Below are 19,315 nucleotides of genomic sequence, written 5' to 3'. Positions count from 1 at the left end.
AGGTACAAAAGTATCTATATCCACAGTAAACGAGTCCTATATTGACATAACCTGAAAGGCCACTCAGCAAGGAAGAAGCCACTGCTCCAAAACAGACATAAAAAAGATAGACTAAGGTTTGCAACTGCACATGGGGACAAAGATCGTACTTCTGGAGAAATGTCCACTGGAATGACGCAACAAAAATAGAACTACTTGGCCATAATGACCTTCGTTATGTTTGGAGGAAAAAGGGTGGGCTTGCAGGCCGAAGAACACCATCCCAACTGTGAAGCACGGGGGTGGCAGCGTCATGTTGTGGGGGTGCTTTGCTGCTGGAGGGACTGGTGCACTTCACAAAATAGATGGCATCATGTGGAATGAAAATGATGTAGATGTATTGAAGCAACATCTCAAGACATTAGTCAGGAAGTTAAAGCTTGGTCACAAATGGGTCTTCCAAATGGACAATGACCCCAAGCATTCTTCCAAAGTTGTGGCAAAATGGCTTAAGAACAATAAAGTCAAGGTATTGGAGTGACCTCAATCGTAAAGAAAATGTGTGGGCAGAACTGAAAAACTGTGTTGTCAGAAGGCCTACAAACCTGACTCAGTTACACCAGCTCCGTCAGGAGGAATGGGCCAAAATTCACCCAACTTATTGTGGGAAGCTTGTAGAAGGCTCCCCGAAACGTTTGACCCAAGTTAAACAATTTAAAGGCAATGCTACCAAATACTAATTGAGTGTATGTAAACTTCTGACCCACTAGGAATGTAATGAAATAAATAAAAGCTGAATTAAATAATTCTCTCTACTATTATTCTGACATTTGACATTCTTAAAATAAAGTGGTGATCCTAACTGATCTAAGACAGGGAATTTTTACTATGATTAAATGTCAGGAATTGTGAAAAAACGAGTTTAAATGTATTTGGCTAAGGTGTATGTAAACTTCCGATTTCAACTGTACAAAAAAAAGAGGGAGGGAGGGAGGGAAATGTGGAAATAGAGTGGTCAGCGTTCATGATAGAGAGCATGAGCGTTAGAGAATACAAAAAAGGAGATAAAGAGTGCCTGGTCAGTGTTTGTGAGGGGAGAAAACAGAAGAAAGAAGGAAGTAGAAAGAGAGTGAAACATAGTGAAAAAAGAGGAAACAACAAGGGCCCTCAAGCAACATTAGGTGCTCCAGCTTGGCAGGGGAAAGCTTGTCTCCTTTACTCTTCAGCGGAGTTCTTTTCATGTCGCTGGACACCGTGCAGCAGGGCTGGACACCGTGCAGCAGGGCTGGACACCGTGCAGCAGGGCTCAACATTAGTGAAGACTGCAAATTAAGGTAGACAATGAGATTGAAACAACAGTGCGAGCGACAGTCATTTGCAAAGGTGAGGCCCTGTGAGAACAACAAATCTGACGTCAGACTGTGATGGAAAGAGAAGAATCACTAATGGAAGAAAACAAAAGCAGGCATGTCACTTTTTTTGCCTTGTGTTCCATCCGGTTAGGCAGGCCACAGAGAGACAATAGTAGTAAGCTTCAGCTTCCAGCCTGCATTAAAACAACGCTGACAACCACAGCAGAATGCTGACCCCTGACCGCTGGCAGACCACAACAGGATCAGTATGGTATTATGGCATCAAGGCCGACTCTGTGTTATATGATGTGGGCACCCTTATGCCAAAAACACATGTTTTCATGTGTTCTTATGTGAAGTTAATGTGATAACATGTGACAACATGTAAAGCAACATGTAATAACATGAAACTACACATGAAAACATGATAACATGTGAAGTGTTCCACAAACACATTTTCACTTGATTTCAGATGTGAAATTTCATTTGAAATCACATAATTTTCCACATGTGATTCTTGCACATATCTAGGCATTTTGACTCGTTGATGACAAAACCACAGCATCCATGTACTGGAGGTTTCATTTTGTGCCTGTGTGTGTGTGCTTCTTGGTTCCTTCCTCCGAGCCAACCCAGGACCATTCGAGGCCCAAGTGTGATCACAGGTTTAAGTGAGAATGTGTGTCTGTGATACACATTTTGCTACACCAGAGCGCTGCCGGGGTCGTTTCCCAGTCAAAGTCCCCGCCAAACAAACAAACACTGACAACAGCAGATACAAGAGCAGCTCTGTGTTCCCCTAGTCTTCAACACACCAACTCTCTCCCCAACTGTCAGTCAAAACAGCTGTACAAACAAATAAAACCAAACTGAAAAAGATAGACACAAACATACACACACACACACACAAACAAACAAACAAACAAACAAACAAGAGTACACACACACTTACACATACACACAAAACAACTAGATCCCTGTGCGTCAGGGAATGGTGTCACTTTGTAGAGGGAGCTCGTTGGCGAGCTCGACCTCTGCCTTTGTCCCCTTTAGTTTGAGTGTAAACAAAGCAGTCACATATGGGTACACAACAACAGGGCCCAGGACAAATGAAGCTCAATGAGCTCCCAGAGTCAGGTATCTTTATACGGGGTAGTTAACCCCTAATGGTATCCTCCAATATCTTTTGTTTACCATCCGTTCAGAGACAGAGGCCCTGGTGGAGCAGGTTGAGAGCTTCAAGTTCCTTGGCGTCCACATCACCAACAAACGAACACGGTCCAAGCACACCAAGAAAGTCTAGAAGAGGGCACGACAAAACCTATTCCCCCTCAGGAGAATTAAAAGATTTGCCATGGGTCCTCAGATCCTCAAAAGCTTCTATAACTGCACCATCGAGAGCATCCTGACGGGTTGCATCACTGCCTGGTATGGAAATCACTGCCTGGTATGGAAATTGCTTGGCCTCCGACCGCAAGGCACTACAGAGGGTAGAGTCTACGGCCCAGTACATCACTGGGGACAAGCTTCCTGCCATCCAGGAACCTATATACCAGGCGGTGTCAGAGGAAGGCCCTACAAATGATCAAAGACTCCAGCCACCCTAGACATAGACTGTCCTCTCTGCTACCACATGGCAAGTGGTACCAGAGCGCGAAGTCTAGGTTCCAGAGGCTTTTAAACAGCTTCTACCCCCAAGCCATAAGACTCCTGAACATCTAATCAAATGGCTACCCAGACTATTTGCATTCCCCCACCCCCTCTTCTACGATGCTGCTACTCTCTGTTTTTATCTATGCATAGTCACTTTAATAACTCTAGGTACATGTACATATTACCTCAATTACCTTGACACCGGTGCCCCCGCACATTGACTCTGTAATGGTACCCCCTGTACATAGCCCCGCTATTGTTATTTAATGCTGCTCTTTAATTATTTGTTATTCTTATCTCTTACTTTTTTTAGGTATTTTCTTAAAACTCTATTGTTGGTTAAGGGCTTGTAAGTAAGAATTTCGCTGTTGTATTCAGAGCATGTGACAAATTAAATTTGATTTGATTTGTTCTAATGATGTAAAAATGCATCCCTCATTCATTCATGCCTTCTCTCGTTCCTTCCTTTCTGACAAAATAAATAATATCCGCCACTCCAAATGGTATTCAATCACCTGTATCAGTTGAATACCTTGTGGAATGGAGGAAGGATTGGAGGATGAATTGTAAAGGTATTCAAACAGGAACAGACTGTCTAGGTGCAATACAGAGGCGCAGGGAATAACCGCAATCACAAATCACGTAAATGATTTGTTCATTTGAACAAACGGATATAAAAAAACGATTTGTTCGGCTCAATAGCCTCTCTATGTTTAATTTGAGAATTGCAGAGATTAAGATGTCTTTATGATGAAAAGTGCTTTGTTAAAACTGTAATCATAAGTATTGATAATTCCACAGGGGGCGATTCAGTGCTTCCAGCCAATACCTCTACAGCAGATAAATCATTCTCAACTGCAGAAGAGATTCTAACTGAGACCATAAGCTGCTCATCCAGTTATTTTGATTTGATTTGAACATCAAAAATAATTCACTGAAATACAATGCTCAGGAGACAATGTTCAAAAGGAAAAAAATTCCCACGTCAGTTTTCGGTGTCACCGTTGACGCCTGTCGTCCAACAAACGTACAGTTCCATCTCAATAAACACCCCTAAATGTGCCCTGACAATTAAGACACAAATACAGTAGATATGACATTATTACCGTTGACACACTAATGGCTAGAGACTGAGATGGTGTTATCTTCAATTACCTTCATTGGGTTGAAAACTAGCGCAGGTAATCGGAGAAAATGGACTGTGTCAAATTACACCCAATTCCCTACATAGTGCACTAGTTTTGACCAGGGCCTATATGTGCACCCCATAGGGATTAGGGTGTCATTTGGGCCACAGCCTAGGTGATCTGAGAAATCGCCTGCTAGATTGTGAATGTGGATAGAGGGAGAGAGGTAGTGTAAATACGTGATCTGTCTGGTTTTCATGTTTGGGTAATGGCATTAATGGCTACCTCGGAGATGAAGACTTAACAGGACATTTGTACCAGCAGCATGAGAGCATGGGGGTGATCTGCTTTGTGTCCCGACGCTGTTAAATTGTAAGGTCAAGCTAGGACACACTGCTGGAAAACATACATGCACACACAAACACAGGCACTCACAAAAAAACGCACACACACACACAGCAGACCTTCTCTGTTTCGGTTGTGAATTTGCTAGGGGTGAAGTTTGTTTAGGAGGCCAGTCATTTCTGCTGTCTTCTCCCTAGCTCTCTCTCCTGCTATGTCAGGGTCTTATTCCAAAGGGTCTTCTGCATTGCTCTCTCTCTCCTGCTCTGGCAGGGTCTTATTCCAAAGGGTCTTCTGCATTGCTCTCTCTCTCCTGCTCTGGCAGGGTCTTATTCCAAAGGGTCTTCTCCCTAGCTCTCTTTCTCCTGCCTTGGCAGGGTCATTTTCCAATGTGTCTTCTGCATTGCTCTCTTTCTCCTGCTCTGGCAGGGTCATTTTCCAACGTGTATTCTAATCTCTAACTCACATCTTATCATTGAGTTTAGTAGCAGTTCAATGAGGTCAATGTGTTTAGGTCAGGGGAGCGAGAAATGCACATCATACACTGAAATCTGTGTCTCTAGGTATTGGGTCTCAATGTCCTGGGTCTGGTCCCTATGTATCTGGGGAAGTGGTGAGTTGGCCTCCATCCAGCTGATCATTCAGTTCATTACATGAACCAGTGGAGGGTGAGACAGGACTGTTCATTACATGGACCAGTGGAGGGTGAGACAGGACAGTTCACTACATGGACCAGTGGAGGGTGAGACAGGACAGTTCACTACATGGACCAGTGGAGGGTGAGACAGGACAGTTCATTACATGGACCAGTGGAGGGTGAGACAGGACAGTTCATTACATGGACCAGTGGAGGGTGAGACAGGACAGTTCATTAGGACCAGTGGAGGGTGAGACAGGACAGTTCATTACATGAACCAGTGGAGGGTGAGACAGGACAGTTCACTACATGGACCAGTGGAGGGTGAGACAGGACAGTTCACTACATGGACCAGTGGAGGGTGAGACATGACTGTTCACTACATAAACCAGTGGAGGGTGAGACAGGACTGTTCACTACATAAACCAGTGGAGGGTGAGACAGTACAGTTTACTACATGAACCAGTGGAGGGTGAGACAGGACAATTCACTACATAAACCAGTGGAGGGTGAGACAGGACAGTTTACTACATGAACCAGTGGAGGGTGAGACAGGACAGTTCATTAGAACCAGTGGAGGGTGAGACCGGACAGTTCATTACATGAACCAGTGGAGGGTGAGACAGGACAGTTCATTACAAGGACCAGCGGACAGTTCATTACATGAACCAGTGGAGGGTGAGACAGGACAGTTCATTAGGACCATTGGCGGGTGAGACCGGACAGTTCATTACATGAACCAGTGGAGGGTGAGACAGGACAGTTCATTACATGAACCAGTGGAGGGTGAGACCGGACAGTTCATTACATGGACCAGTGGAGGGTAAGACAGGACAGTTCATTACATGAACCAGTGGAGGGTGAGACAGGACAGTTCATTACATGGACCAGTGGAGGGTGAGACAGGACAGTTCATTACATGAACCAGTGGAGGGTGAGACCGGACAGTTCATTACATGGACCAGTGGAGGGTGAGACAGGACAGTTCATTACATGAACCAGCAGAGGGTGAGACAGGACAGTTCATTAGGACCAGTGAAGGGTGAGACAGGACAGTCCATTACATAAACCAGTGGAGGGTGAGACCGGACAGTTCATTATATGAACCAGTGGAGGGTGAGACAGGACCTTTCATTAGGACCAGTGAAGGGTGAGACAGGACAGTTCATTACATGAACCAGTGGAGGGTGAGACAGGACCTTTCATTAGGACCAGTGAAGGGTGAGACAGGACAGTTCATTACATGAACCAGTGGAGGGTGAGACAGGACAGTTCATTAGGACCAGTGAAGGGTGAGGCAGGACAGTTCATTACAGGAAACAGTGGAGGGTGAGACAGGACAGTTCATTACAGGAACCGGTGGAGGGTGAGACAGGACAGCTCATTACATGAACCAGTAGAGGGTGAGACCGGACAGTTCATTACATGAACCAGTGGAGGGTGAGACAGGACAGCTCATTACATGAACCAGCAGAGAGTGAGACAGGACAGTTTATTACATGACCCAGTGGAGGGTGAGACAGGACAGTTCATTACATGAACCAGTGGAGGGTGAGACAGGACAGTTCATTACATGAACCAGAGGAGGGTGAGACAGGACAGTTTATTAGGACCAGTGGAGGGTGAAACCGGACAGTTCATTACATGAACCAGTGGAGGGTGAGACAGGACAGTTCATTACATGAACCAGTGGAGGGTGAGACAGGAAAGTGCATTACAAGTACCAGTGGAGGGTGAGACCGGACAGTTCATTACATGAACCAGTGGAGGGTGAGACAGGCCAGTTCATTAGGACCAGTGGAGGGTGAAACCGGACAGTTCATTACATGAACCAATGGAGGGTGAGACAGGACAGTTCATTAGAACCAGTGGAGGGTGAGACAGGACAGTTCACTACATGGACCAGTGGAGGGTGAGACAGGACAGTTCATTAGTACCAGTGGAGGGTGAGACAGGACAGTTCATTACATGGACCATTGGAGGGTGAGACAGGACAGTTCATTACATGGACCAGTGGAGGGTGAGACAGGACAGTTCATTAGTACCAGTGGAGGGTGAGACAGGACAGTTCATTACATGGACCATTGGAGGGTGAGACAGGACAGTTCATTACAAGGACCAGTGAAGGGTGAGACAGGACAGTTCATTACATGGACTAGTGGAGGGTGAGACAGGACAGTTCATTACATGGACCAGTGGAGGGTGAGACAGGACAGTTCATTACATGAACCAGTGGAGGGTGAGACAGAACAGTTCATTACATGGACCAGTGGAGGGTGAGACCGGACAGTTCACTACATGAACCAGTGGAGGGTGAGACAGGACAGTTCATTACATGAACCAGTGGAGGGTGAGACAGGACAGTTCATTAGGACCAGTGGAGGGTGAGACCGGACAGTTCATTACATGAACCAGTGGAGGGTGAGACAGGACAGTTCATTAGGACCAGTGGAGGGTGAGACAGGACAGTTCATTACATGAACCAGTGGAGGGTGAGACAGGACAGTTCATTAGGACCAGTGGAGGGTGAGCCAGGACAGTTCATTACATGAACCAGTGGAGGGTCAGACAGGACAGTTCATTAGGACCAGTGGAGGGTGAGCCAGGACAGTTCATTACATGAACCAGTGGAGGGTGAGACAGGAAAGTTCATTAGGACCAGTGGAGGGTGAGTCAGGACAGTTCATTACATGAACCAGTGGAGGGTGAGCCAGGACAGTTCATTACATGAACCAGTGGAGGGTGAGACAGGACAGTTCATTAGAACCAGTGGAGGGTGAGACCGGACAGTTCATTAGAACCAGTGGAGGGTGAGACAGGACAGTTCATTAGAACCAGTGGAGTGTGAGACAGGACAGTTCATTAGAACCAGTGGAGGGTGAGACCGGACAGTTCATTAGAACCAGTGTAGGGTGAGACAGGACAGTTCACTACATGGACCAGTGGAGGGTGAGACAGGACATTTCGTTACAGGAACCAGTGGAGGGTGAGACAGGACAGTTCATTACATGGACCAGTGGAGGGTGAGACAGGACAGTTCATTACATGGACCAGTGGAGGGTGAGACAGGACAGTTCATTACATGGACCAGTGGAGGGTGAGACAGGACAGTTCATTACATGAACTAGTGGAGGGTGAGACAGGACAGTTCATTACATGGACCAGTGGAGGGTGAGACAGGACAGTTCATTACATGAACCAGTGGAGGGTGAGACAGGACAGTTCATTACATGAACCAGTGGAGGGTGAGACAGGACAGTTCACTACATTGACCAGTGGCGGGTAAGACAGGACAGTTCATTACATGAACCAGTGGAGGGTGAGACAGGACAGTTCACTACATGGACCAGTGGAGGGTAAGACAGGACAGTTCATTACATGAACCAGTGGAGGGTGAGACAGGACAGTTCATTAGAACCAGTGGAGGGTGAGACCGGACAGTTCATTAGAACCATTGGAGGGTGAGACAGGACAGTTTATTAGAACCAGTGGAGGTTGAGACAGGACAGTTCATTAGAACCAGTGGAGGGTCAGACCGGACAGTTCATTAGAACCAGTAAAGGGTGAGACAGGACAGTTCACTACATGGACCAGTGGAGGGTGAGACAGGAAAGTTCATTAGGACCAGTGGAGGGTGAGACAGGACAGTTCATTACATGAACCAGTGGAGGGTGAGACCGGACATTTCGTTACAGGAACCAGTGGAGGGTGAGACAGGACAGTTCATTACATGGACCAGTGGAGGGTGAGACAGGACAGTTCATTACATGAACCAGTGGAGGGTGAGACAGGACAGTTCATTAGAACCAGTGGAGGGTGAGACAGGACAGTTCATTACATGGACCAGTGGAGGGTGAGACAGGACAGTTCATTACATGAACCAGTGGAGGGTGAGACAGGACAGTTCATTAGAACCAGTGGAGGGTGAGACAGGACAGTTCACTACATGGAACATTGGAGGGTGAGACAGGACAGTTCATTAGAACCAGTGGAGGGTGAGATAGGACAGTTCATTAGGACCAGTGGAGGGTGAGACAGGACAGTTCACTACATGGACCAGTGGAGGGTGAGACAGGACAGTTCATTACATGGACCAGTGGAGGGTGAGACAGGACAGTTCATTAGGACCAGTGGAGGGTGAGACAGGACAGGACAGGGGGGTTTACTGTAGTATGATCTCACCTTGATTAAAGCTGGCCCCAATTCACTGGCACACACAAAGGCACGTACCACCGCACACCCAGGCTACAAACACACACACACACACACACACAGGCTACATACAGTACATCATTATAAACTTAGTGGTTCGAGCCCTGAATGCTGATTAGCTGACAGTTGTGGTATATCAGAACGTATACCACAGTTTGACAAAACATGTATTTTTACTGCTCCAGTTATGTTGATAACCAGTTTTATAATAGCAATAAGGCATTTCAGGGGTTTGTGGTATATGGCCAATATACCACAGCTAAGGGCTGTATCCAGGCACTCTGCGTTGTGTCGTGCTGAGGAACAGCCGTTAGCCATGGTATATTGGCCATATACAGTGCCTTGCAAAAGCATTCATCCCCCTTGGCATTTCACCTATTTTGTTGCATTACAACCTGTCATTTAAATCGATTTTTATTTTTATTTCATGAAATGGACATACACAAAATCGTCCAAATTGGTGAAGTGAAATGAAAAAAAAGCTTGTTTAAAAAAAAAATGTATAATAATAATTAAAACGGAAAAGTGGTGCGTGCATATGTATTCACACCCTTTGCTATGAAGCCCCTAAATAAGATCTGGCGCAACCAATTACCTTCAGAAGTCACATAATTAGTTAAATAAAGTCCACCTGTGTGCAATCTAAATGTCACATGATCTGTCACATGTTCTCAGTATATATACACCTGTTCTGAATGGTCCCAGAGTTTGCAACACCACTAAGCAAGCGGCACCATGAAGACCAAGGAGCTCTCCAAACAGGTCAGGGACAAAGTTGTGGAGAAGTACAGATCAGGGTTGGGTTATAAAAAAATATCCAAAACTTTGAACATCCCATGGAGCACCATTAAATCCATTATTAGAAAATGGAAAGAATATGGCACCGCAAGAAACCTACCAAGAGAGGGCTGCCCATCAAAAATCCCAGACCACGCAAGGAGGGCATTAATCAGAGCTGCAAAGCACCATAGCGGAGATAGGAGTATCTGTCCATAGGACCACTTTAAGCCGTACAATCCACAGAGCTAGGCTTTACGGAAGAGTGGCCAGAAACAAGCATTGCTTAAAGAAAAAAAATAAGTAAACACGTTTGGTATTCGTCAAAAGGCATGTAGGAGACTCCCAAAACATATGGAAGAAGGTACTCTGTTCAGATGAGACTAAAATGTAGCTTTTTGGCCATCAAGGAAAACGCTATGTCTGGCGCAAACCCAACACCTCTCATCACCACCAGAACACCATCCCCACAGTGAAGCATGGTGGTGGCAGCATCATGCTGTGGGGATGTTTTTCATCGGCAGGGACTGGGAAACTGGTCAGACTTGAAGGAATGATGGATGGCGATAAATGCAGGGAAATTCTTGAGGGAAACCTGTTTCAGTCTTCCGGAGATTTGAGACTGGGACGGATGTTCACCTTCCAGCAGGACAATGACCCTAAGCATACTGCTAAAGCAACACTCAAGTGGCTTAAAACTTCTTGCAACTATAGGGGGTGCTGTTCCGCATTAGCATATTTGGGTCTCCAAATTAAACTGCCTCGTGCTAAATTCTTGATCGTACAATATGCATATTATTGTTATTATTGGATAGAAAACACTTTCTAGTTTCTATAGAAGTTGGAATTTTGTCTCTGAGTGGTACAGAACAATATCTACAGCACTTTTCATGACAGGGGTCAGATTTCAGAAATTTTTACCCCTGATCTGGAGTCTGTTTTTAAGGCGACAGTGAATGCTATGAAGAAACCGACACTGCCTACGTCTTCCTCTGGGTGTCTGTACGTCATCACGTTTTGAATGGAGTCTATTGCACAATCCCAGCCCATATAAAACCACAAAACGTGGGAGGACCTCCCTCTCTTCTCCGCGCGCCACAAGCAAGATGGACATCGGACCTGCCTCATTCCAAATCGTTGTTTAACTAGTTATATTTCTCCGGTCATGTTTTCAGTCGTTATAGTTGTTAAAAACATCATAATGTAGTTAATTTGAACCGTTTTATAGCAATTTATATCCGTTTAGTGCGATTTTGAGGAATTTCTTTGTCGTGCCCTTTTTAGCTTTGGAAACGTTTCGGGGTGTCGGTCGTTGGTGGTGGACATTTCGAAGGACAGAGGACATCTATCGACCAAAAGACGTTTATAACATAGAAAGGATACATTGCCCAAGAATCTGATGGAAGAACAGCTCAAAGTAAGCAATATTTAATATGATAAATCGTTGTTCTGTCGAAATATTTTAAACGCATATTTCGCCATTTTGTTTGTTATCGCGTCACTTGGCGAACCCTGTATTGAAAAGTAAGGATAATTTTAAAAATGTAAGTCAGCGGTTGCATTAAGAACTAATTTGTCTTTCGATTCCTGTCAACCCTGTATTTTTTAGTCAAGTATATGATTAGCTTTCAATTAAACTAGATCACTCTGATAGATGACGTCAGACATATTGAGGCTTGATTTCCTAGTATTTTTATTGTGTAACCACGGTTTTGTATGGCTAAATATGCACCTTTTCGAACAAACTGTATATGTATGTTGTAAAATGATGTTACAGGAGTGTCATCGGAAGAATTCTGAGAAGGTTAGTGAAAAAATTAATATATTTTGGCGGTGATTACGTTATAGCGCTCTTTGGCTGGAATCGATGCTCTGGTAACGTTTGCACATGTGGTATGCTAACTTATCGATTTATTGTGTTTTCGCTGAAAAACGCTTAGAAAATCTGAAATATGGTCTGAAATCACAAGAACTGGGTCTTTCCATTGCTATGCTTTGTCTATTTTTATGAAATGTTTTATGATGAGTAAATTGGTCATACACGTTGCTCTATCTAGTAATTCTAGTCGATTTGTGATGGTCGGTGCAATTGTAAACTGTGATTTCTACCTGAAATATGCACTTTTTTCTAACAACACCTATCCTATACCATAAATATGTTATCAGACTGTCATCTGAAGAGGTTTTTTATAGGTTATTGGCTATCAATATCTTAGTTTAGCCGAATTGGTGATAGCACCTGAAGGAGTAAGAAACTGATGGAGTTAGAAAAGTGGTGTATTTTGCTAACGTGTTTAGCTAATAGATTTACATATTGTGTCTTCCCTGTAAAACATTTTAAAAATCTGAAATGGTGGCTTTATTCACAAGATCTGTATCTTTCATCTGGTGTCTTGGACTTGTGATTTAATGATATTTAGATGCTACTATCTACTTGTGAAGCTATGCTAGCTATGCTAATCAGTGTGTGGGGGGGGTGGGGGGTGATCCCGGACCCGGGGTAGAGGCTCGTGAAAGGTTAAGGGGAACCATTTAAATGTCTTGGAATGGCCTAGTCAAAGCCCAGACCTCAATCCAATTGATAATCTGTGGTATGATTTACAGATTGCTGTACACCAGCAGAATCCATCCAACTTGAAGGAGCTGGGGCAGTTTTGCCTTGAAGAATGGGCAAAAATCCCAGTGGCTAGATGTGCCAAGTTTATAGAGAGATACCCCAAGAGACTTGCAGCTGTAATTGCTGCAAAAGGTGGCAACAGTGATATATCAGATCAGGTATGACAAAATATTTATTTTACTGCTCTAATTACATTGGTATTCAGTTTATTTTGGCCATAATACCACACCTCCTCGGGCCTTATTGCTTAATTATATCATGTTTGTGTATATTGGAACACACATACACAAATGAAACCTTTATACACACACACACGCACACACACACACACACACACACACACACACACACACACACACACACACACACACACACACACACACACACACACACACACACACACACACACACACACACACACACACACACACACACACACACACACACACACACACACACACACCTATAACCCTCTTTATCAGGCCCCAGTGCTCTCTGATGTGGGCCGGTGGATGCATTGCGGACATCATCTCGTTCTCCATTGACTTTCAGGGAGGCATTGGGGTGGACAGAGCAATGCTATCAGTCACAGTGCAGACACACACACCGTGTCAGGTCAGGGTCCACTGCCTACTGTTGATATAGGCAGACCGCTCAGTCATACATCACACTGCAGTTTGAGCATGGACATCCAGAGTCAAAGTCCTGCTACTCCACCTTTCTCTACATCTAGCATGTGGTCAATTGGGAAATAACCTCTCTCTGTTCTATCCCCTTTCCATCTGTTCTACCCCTTGGCTCATAGTCGATTGTGGGGGTGGGGTCTCTCTCTCGTAAAATTGCTAAAGGAGACCGTTACCTTCGCATCAGTCGACAGTAGATCAATCTCCAATCTGCCTGTCCTATTGATGACTGCACAGATCAGCCTCCAAGTGACAGAGACAGAGGGATGGAGAGATGAGCGAGAGAGGGCGGTATCTGTCGTTTGTCCTCTTTTTTTTGTGGTTGCAGATCTGATTAGCACTGGGGGATTTGATGGCCACACACACGAACGCACACATGGACACACACGCACAAACACCAATGAGAACTGCTATCTAGGTTGAGGTACTGCAAGGTGAATGTTGTAAAAAAGGCTATTGCTAAGCAGTCATTTCTTCCCTTCAGTAATGCACTCTATTAGCAGGAGGAAATACATCAGCGTGAACGAGCTAGGCGGGCGGCACCAGGGGTCTCAACGAGCTAGGAGGGCGGCACCAGGGGTCTCAACGAGCTAGGCGGGCGGCACCAGGGGTCTCAACGAGCTAGGAGGGCGGCACCAGGGGTTTCAATGAGCTAGGAGGGCGGCACCAGGGGTCTCAACGAGCTAGGCGGGCGGCACCAGGGGTTTCAACGAGCTAGGAGGGCGGCACCAGGGGTTTCAATGAGCTATGAGGGCGGCACCAGGGGTCTCAACGAGCTAGGAGGGCGGCACCAGGGGTCTCAACGAGCTAGGAGGGCGGCACCAGGGGTCTCAACGAGCTCTGAGGGTCGGCACCAGGGGTCTCAACGAGCTCTGAGGGTCGGCACCAGGGGTCTCAACGAGCTAGGAGGGCGGCACCAGGGGTCTCAACGAGCTCTGAGGGTCGGCACCAGGGGTCTCAACGAGCTAGGAGGGCGGCACCAGGGGTCTCAACGAGCTCTGAGGGTCGGCACCAGGGGTCTCAACGAGCTCTGAGGGTCGGCACCAGGGGTCTCAACGAGCTCTGAGGGTCGGCACCAGGGGTCTCAACGAGCTCTGAGGGTCGGCACCAGGGGTCTCATCGAGCTAGGAGGGCGGGACCAGGGGTCTCAACGAGCTAGGCGGGCGGCACCAGGGGTTTCAACGAGCTAGGAGGGCGGGACCAGGGGTCTCAACGAGCTAGGCGGGCGGCACCAGGGGTCTCAACGAGCTAGGAGGGCGGCACCAGGGGTCTCAACGAGCTAGGAGGGCGGCACCAGGGGTCTCAACGAGCTAGGAGGGCGGCACCAGGGGTCTCAACGAGCTAGGAGGGCGGCACCAGGGGTTTCAACGAGCTAGGAGGGCGGCACCAGGGGTCTCAATGAGCTAGGAGGGCGGCACCAGGGGTCTCAACGAGCTAGGAGGGCGGCACCAGGGGTTTCAACGAGCTCTGAGGGTCGGCACCAGGGGTCTCAACGAGCTCTGAGGGTCGGCAACAGTGGTCTCAACGAGCTCTGAGGGTCGGCACCAGGGGTCTCAACGAGCTAGGAGGGCGGCACCAGGGGTCTCAACGAGCTCTGAGGGTCGGCACCAGGGGTTTCAACGAGCTCTGAGGGTCGGCAACAGTGGTCTCAACGAGCTAGGAGGGCGGGACCAGGGGTTTCAACGAGCTAGGAGGGCGGCACCAGGGGTTTCAACGAGCTAGGCGGGCGGCACCAGGGGTTTCAGCGAGCTAGGAGGGCGGCACCAGGGGTTTCAACCAGCTCTGAGGGTCGGCAACAGGGGTCTCAACGAGCTCTGAGGGTCGGCAACAGTGGTCTCAACGAGCTCTGAGGGTCGGCAACAGTGGTCTCAACGAGCTAGGAGGGCGGGACCAGGGGTTTCAACGAGCTAGGAGGGCGGCACCAGGGGTTTCAACGAGCTAGGCGGGCGGCACCAGGGGTTTCAACGAGCTAGGAGGGCGGCACCAGGGGTTTCAACGAGCTAGGAGGGCGGCACCAGGGGTTTCAACGAGCTAGGAGGGCGGCACCAGGGGTTTCAACGAGCTAGGAGGGCGGCACCAGGGGTTTCAACGAGCTAGGAGGGCGGCACCAGGGGTTTCAACAAGCTACTGTAGGAGGGCGGCACCAGGGGTCTCAACAAGCTCTGAGGGTCGGCAACAGTGGTCTCAACGAGCTCTGAGGGTCGGCAACAGTGGTCTCAACGAGCTCTGAGGGTCGGCACCAGGGGTCTCAACGAGCTAGGAGGGCGGCACCAGGGGTCTCAACGAGCTAGGAGGGTCGGCAACAGTGGTCTCAACGAGCTCTGAGGGTCGGCAACAGTGGTCTCAACGAGCTCTGAGGGTCGGCACCAGGGGTCTCAACGAGCTAGGAGGGCGGCACCAGGGGTCTCAACGAGCTCTGAGGGTCGGCACCAGGGGTCTCAACGAGCTCTGAGGGTCGGCAACAGTGGTCTCAACGAGCTCTGAGGGTCGGCACCAGGGGTCTCAACGAGCTAGGAGGGCGGCACCAGGGGTCTCAACGAGCTCTGAGTGTCGGCACCAGGGGTTTCAACGAGCTCTGAGGGTCGGCACCAGGGGTTTCAACGAGCTCTGAGGGTCGGCAACAGTGGTCTCAACGAGCTAGGAGGGCGGGACCAGGGGTTTCAACGAGCTAGGAGGGCGGCACCAGGGGTTTCAACGAGCTAGGCGGGCGGCACCAGGGGTTTCAACGAGCTAGGAGGGCGGCACCAGGGGTCTCAACGAGCTAGGAGGGCGGCACCAGGGGTTTCAACGAGCTAGGCGGGCGGCACCAGGGGTTTCAACGAGCTAGGAGGGCGGCACCAGGGGTTTCAACAAGCTACTGTAGGAGGGCGGCACCAGGGGTCTCAACGAGCTCTGAGGGTCGGCACCAGGGGTCTCAACGAGCTCTGAGGGTCGGCACCAGGGGTCTCAACGAGCTCTGAGGGTCGGCACCAGGGGTCTCAACGAGCTCTGAGGGTCGGCAACAGTGGTCTCAACGAGCTCTGATGGTCGGCACCAGGGGTCTCAACGAGCTCTGAGGGTCGGCACCAGGGGTCTCAACGAGCTAGGCGTGCGGCACCAGGGGTCTCAACGAGCTAGGAGGGCGGCACCAGGGGTCTCAACGAGCTAGGTGGGCGGCACCAGGGGTCTCAACAAGCTAGGTGGGCGCGACCAGGGGTCGCTAGGAGGGCGGCACCAGGGGTCTCAACGAGCTAGGAAGGCGGCACCAGGGGTCTCAATGAGCTAGGTGGGCGGCACCATCTCAACAGAGAGGCAGAGTGGCACGCCTGCTCTGAAATACCTATTTTTCTCCTGTCTTCAAATGTTTCACTTTGATCAGTCTCGGCCTTCACTTCATATAGTATATATTCCTCTGCTCTCTCATCTCACTGTCTCTCCATTTTACCTCTCTTTGTATGTGTTCTGCGATAGTATTTTAGTCCTTTTAGCATGGTCACACACACATATACACACAAAGGCACGTACTCCACAGAATCGTGATTTGGTGCTTACTTTGAGACAAACTTTTCTAGTTCAGCTAAATTAGAATGGACGGATCAATGTTCCGTCTCTCAGAGGTCAGGTCAGCAGTGTGGGGAGGAGGAGAGAGAACACAGCACAACCACACAGCAGCAGGCCTAGCCAACTCCTACTGAGGTCTGATAAATGTGTGTGGGACTCCGAGAGGGCAGGAGAGAGAGGGGATAGAGAAGGAGGGAATAGAGAAGGAGGGAATAGAGAAGGAGGGAATAGAGAAGGAGGGGAAGAGAGCAAAACAAAAACATCACAACAAGGAAGGAGGGGGGCGGTTGGATGAGGGGGTGGGCTTCCGTGATTTAACAGTATCACTACGGCAGCCGGAAAAAAGGGGTTGGTCAAAAAGGAGTAGGAGGGAAGATGGAGGGTAAAGGGGTGGACCATGCCTCTATTCATCAACCCACTTTTTAATTATCCCATATTGCCTTCTCCGAGGTTGAGCCTATTTACTCCGGAGGAGGACTTGGACAGAGGCCGATCGGAGCGACTCGGAATTTCAAGCAGGGACGGGTTCCTTCTCTTCACCTCTCACTCCCCTCCAATCCTCCTCCCTTTCACCGAACCCAATCCCCACTACTGGGCTGGGAATGACACGCTCTCTCTTTAGCATTCCACTGCGGCAGTCAGCAGAGCCGGAGCCAATCATTATTCAGCGAAGTGGCCCTCTCTTTTGACTTCCTGCCGACTCCGGTGGAATTGAAACGGGGAGATAAAATAGGTTAATCAAAAGGTACCATTAAAGATACATGACGGCCGCTACGCAGAGAGTTCGGAACTTCTGTTCAAAAGAAGAACTTATCCATAATCAAGTGAAAATGTATAGTTACTTAGCTATCTCAGTTTAACTCACATGGGCTTGTGGCTTTGCAAAGTGTGTCGTGTTGCACTAGCTGTAGGAGAGCTGTTCGGCCTGCTGGGATGGGTTAGGGAGTGCTTGGACACACGTGCATGTGCACACAAAAGCATGTGCACACACAGACACACACACAGTTGTACATGGGTGGTTGAAGAGCGACCTTTGCACTCTTGTCCTAGCTGTGTTTGATGAGTCAAGCTAGAGACTCGTCCTACAGGTATACAGTTGGTTAATTATTATACAAGACTCACACACACACACACACACACACACACACACACACACACACACACACACACACACACACACACACACACACACACACACACACACACACACACACAGGGGAAGAGAAACAAAAGAAGAATTATGCTTAATTAAAACCCAGAGCAGCTACCAAGATAAGGTTGACGTCGACGTAAAAACGGGTGGGGGCTCAAGGCCTGATAACTACCATTCTCCTTTGTGAATGTGGAAAAAAGAAGAGAGTGTGGGGGAAGATGTAACAGCAGTAAAAAGTGACAGACTGCAGCGAGGAAGGAAGTATGTTCTTAAGAAGGCCGAGTGATGTGTGAGGCAGAAGGGAGGATGGGCAGGTGTGGCGCCATAATCGGACTTGTTGAGCCGCAGTAGGGCGCAGTGGAGTTGCAAATTGGCCTTTGTGCAACTACCACAGCGCTTACAGTAGGATCTCTCAGGCAGGTTCAAAGGGCTGTGGCGTCAGAGTCCCCTTTGTGCACAGGGAGATGGGATATTAGCTCGCCAAAACAATCCAGGTTTCCTACTGGGAACTACATCAGAGAGCATAATACACACCATCGGCCTGTTGTGTGTGAAAGCGAGAAAGAGAGAGTGGGGGGCAGCAAGGACAGATACTGTATGACTTGCCCTATGTATATTTAGGCATTTCTCTTACTGTGTTTCAAGTCATCCGTGTAGCCACGTGTTCTACACTACATGTGTGTACAGAGGAGTCAGTATAGTCCCATAAGCAAACAGAAACTGGTGTCAAATTCTTTTTAAAGCCATCAATCTAAGACACCCTTCGCCAGCCCATTTGTACATGTGTGAAATATTGTGTGTGTCTGCTGTATGTGTGTGCATGTGCATGTCTGTGTGTGTTGCTGACTTTCTATATAGGACCCAGCTGCCCATAGCAGGCCCAACCTGTTGTTTGCCTCAGTCCACTGTTTGTCTGGGGCCAACAGCTCTTGATTCAGATGAACTCTGCTCCCCTCCTCCACCAGCCATTCCAGAATCAATATTTCCAAGTACGCAACCTGCCAGCGCTTTTTAAAAGCAAACATCGCTCTATCAATATTATTAATCGGTGACACTGCCTTTGCCCCATGAGCTCATACTCCCACAGAGGCTAGAGGAAGCAGGGGAGTGTGGGTAGTTGTTCGGTCGGGCGTACAGTGAATGGGGTGCGAGTTTGGGATCAGATAAGACAGAGAGGAAAAGTAGACTTTGCGTCATGAAGAGAAATGATGAAGGAAAACAGAGGGATATTAAAACAGCTGGT

At 48.1% G+C, this 19,315-nt stretch overlaps 1 protein-coding gene across 3 annotated transcripts in view; it reads right to left on the bottom strand.

The window, feature by feature from the left end:
• Positions 1 to 19,315, bottom strand: part of LOC139574644 (protocadherin-1-like) — a 403,011-nt gene that overhangs the window by 228,969 nt on the left and 154,727 nt on the right. The window lies entirely within an intron of this gene.

This window comes from Salvelinus alpinus, chromosome 4, assembly GCF_045679555.1.
Source record: "Salvelinus alpinus chromosome 4, SLU_Salpinus.1, whole genome shotgun sequence".
NCBI classification, from domain to species: Eukaryota; Metazoa; Chordata; class Actinopteri; order Salmoniformes; family Salmonidae; genus Salvelinus; species Salvelinus alpinus.
This window is presented reverse-complemented; position numbering and strand designations above follow the sequence as displayed.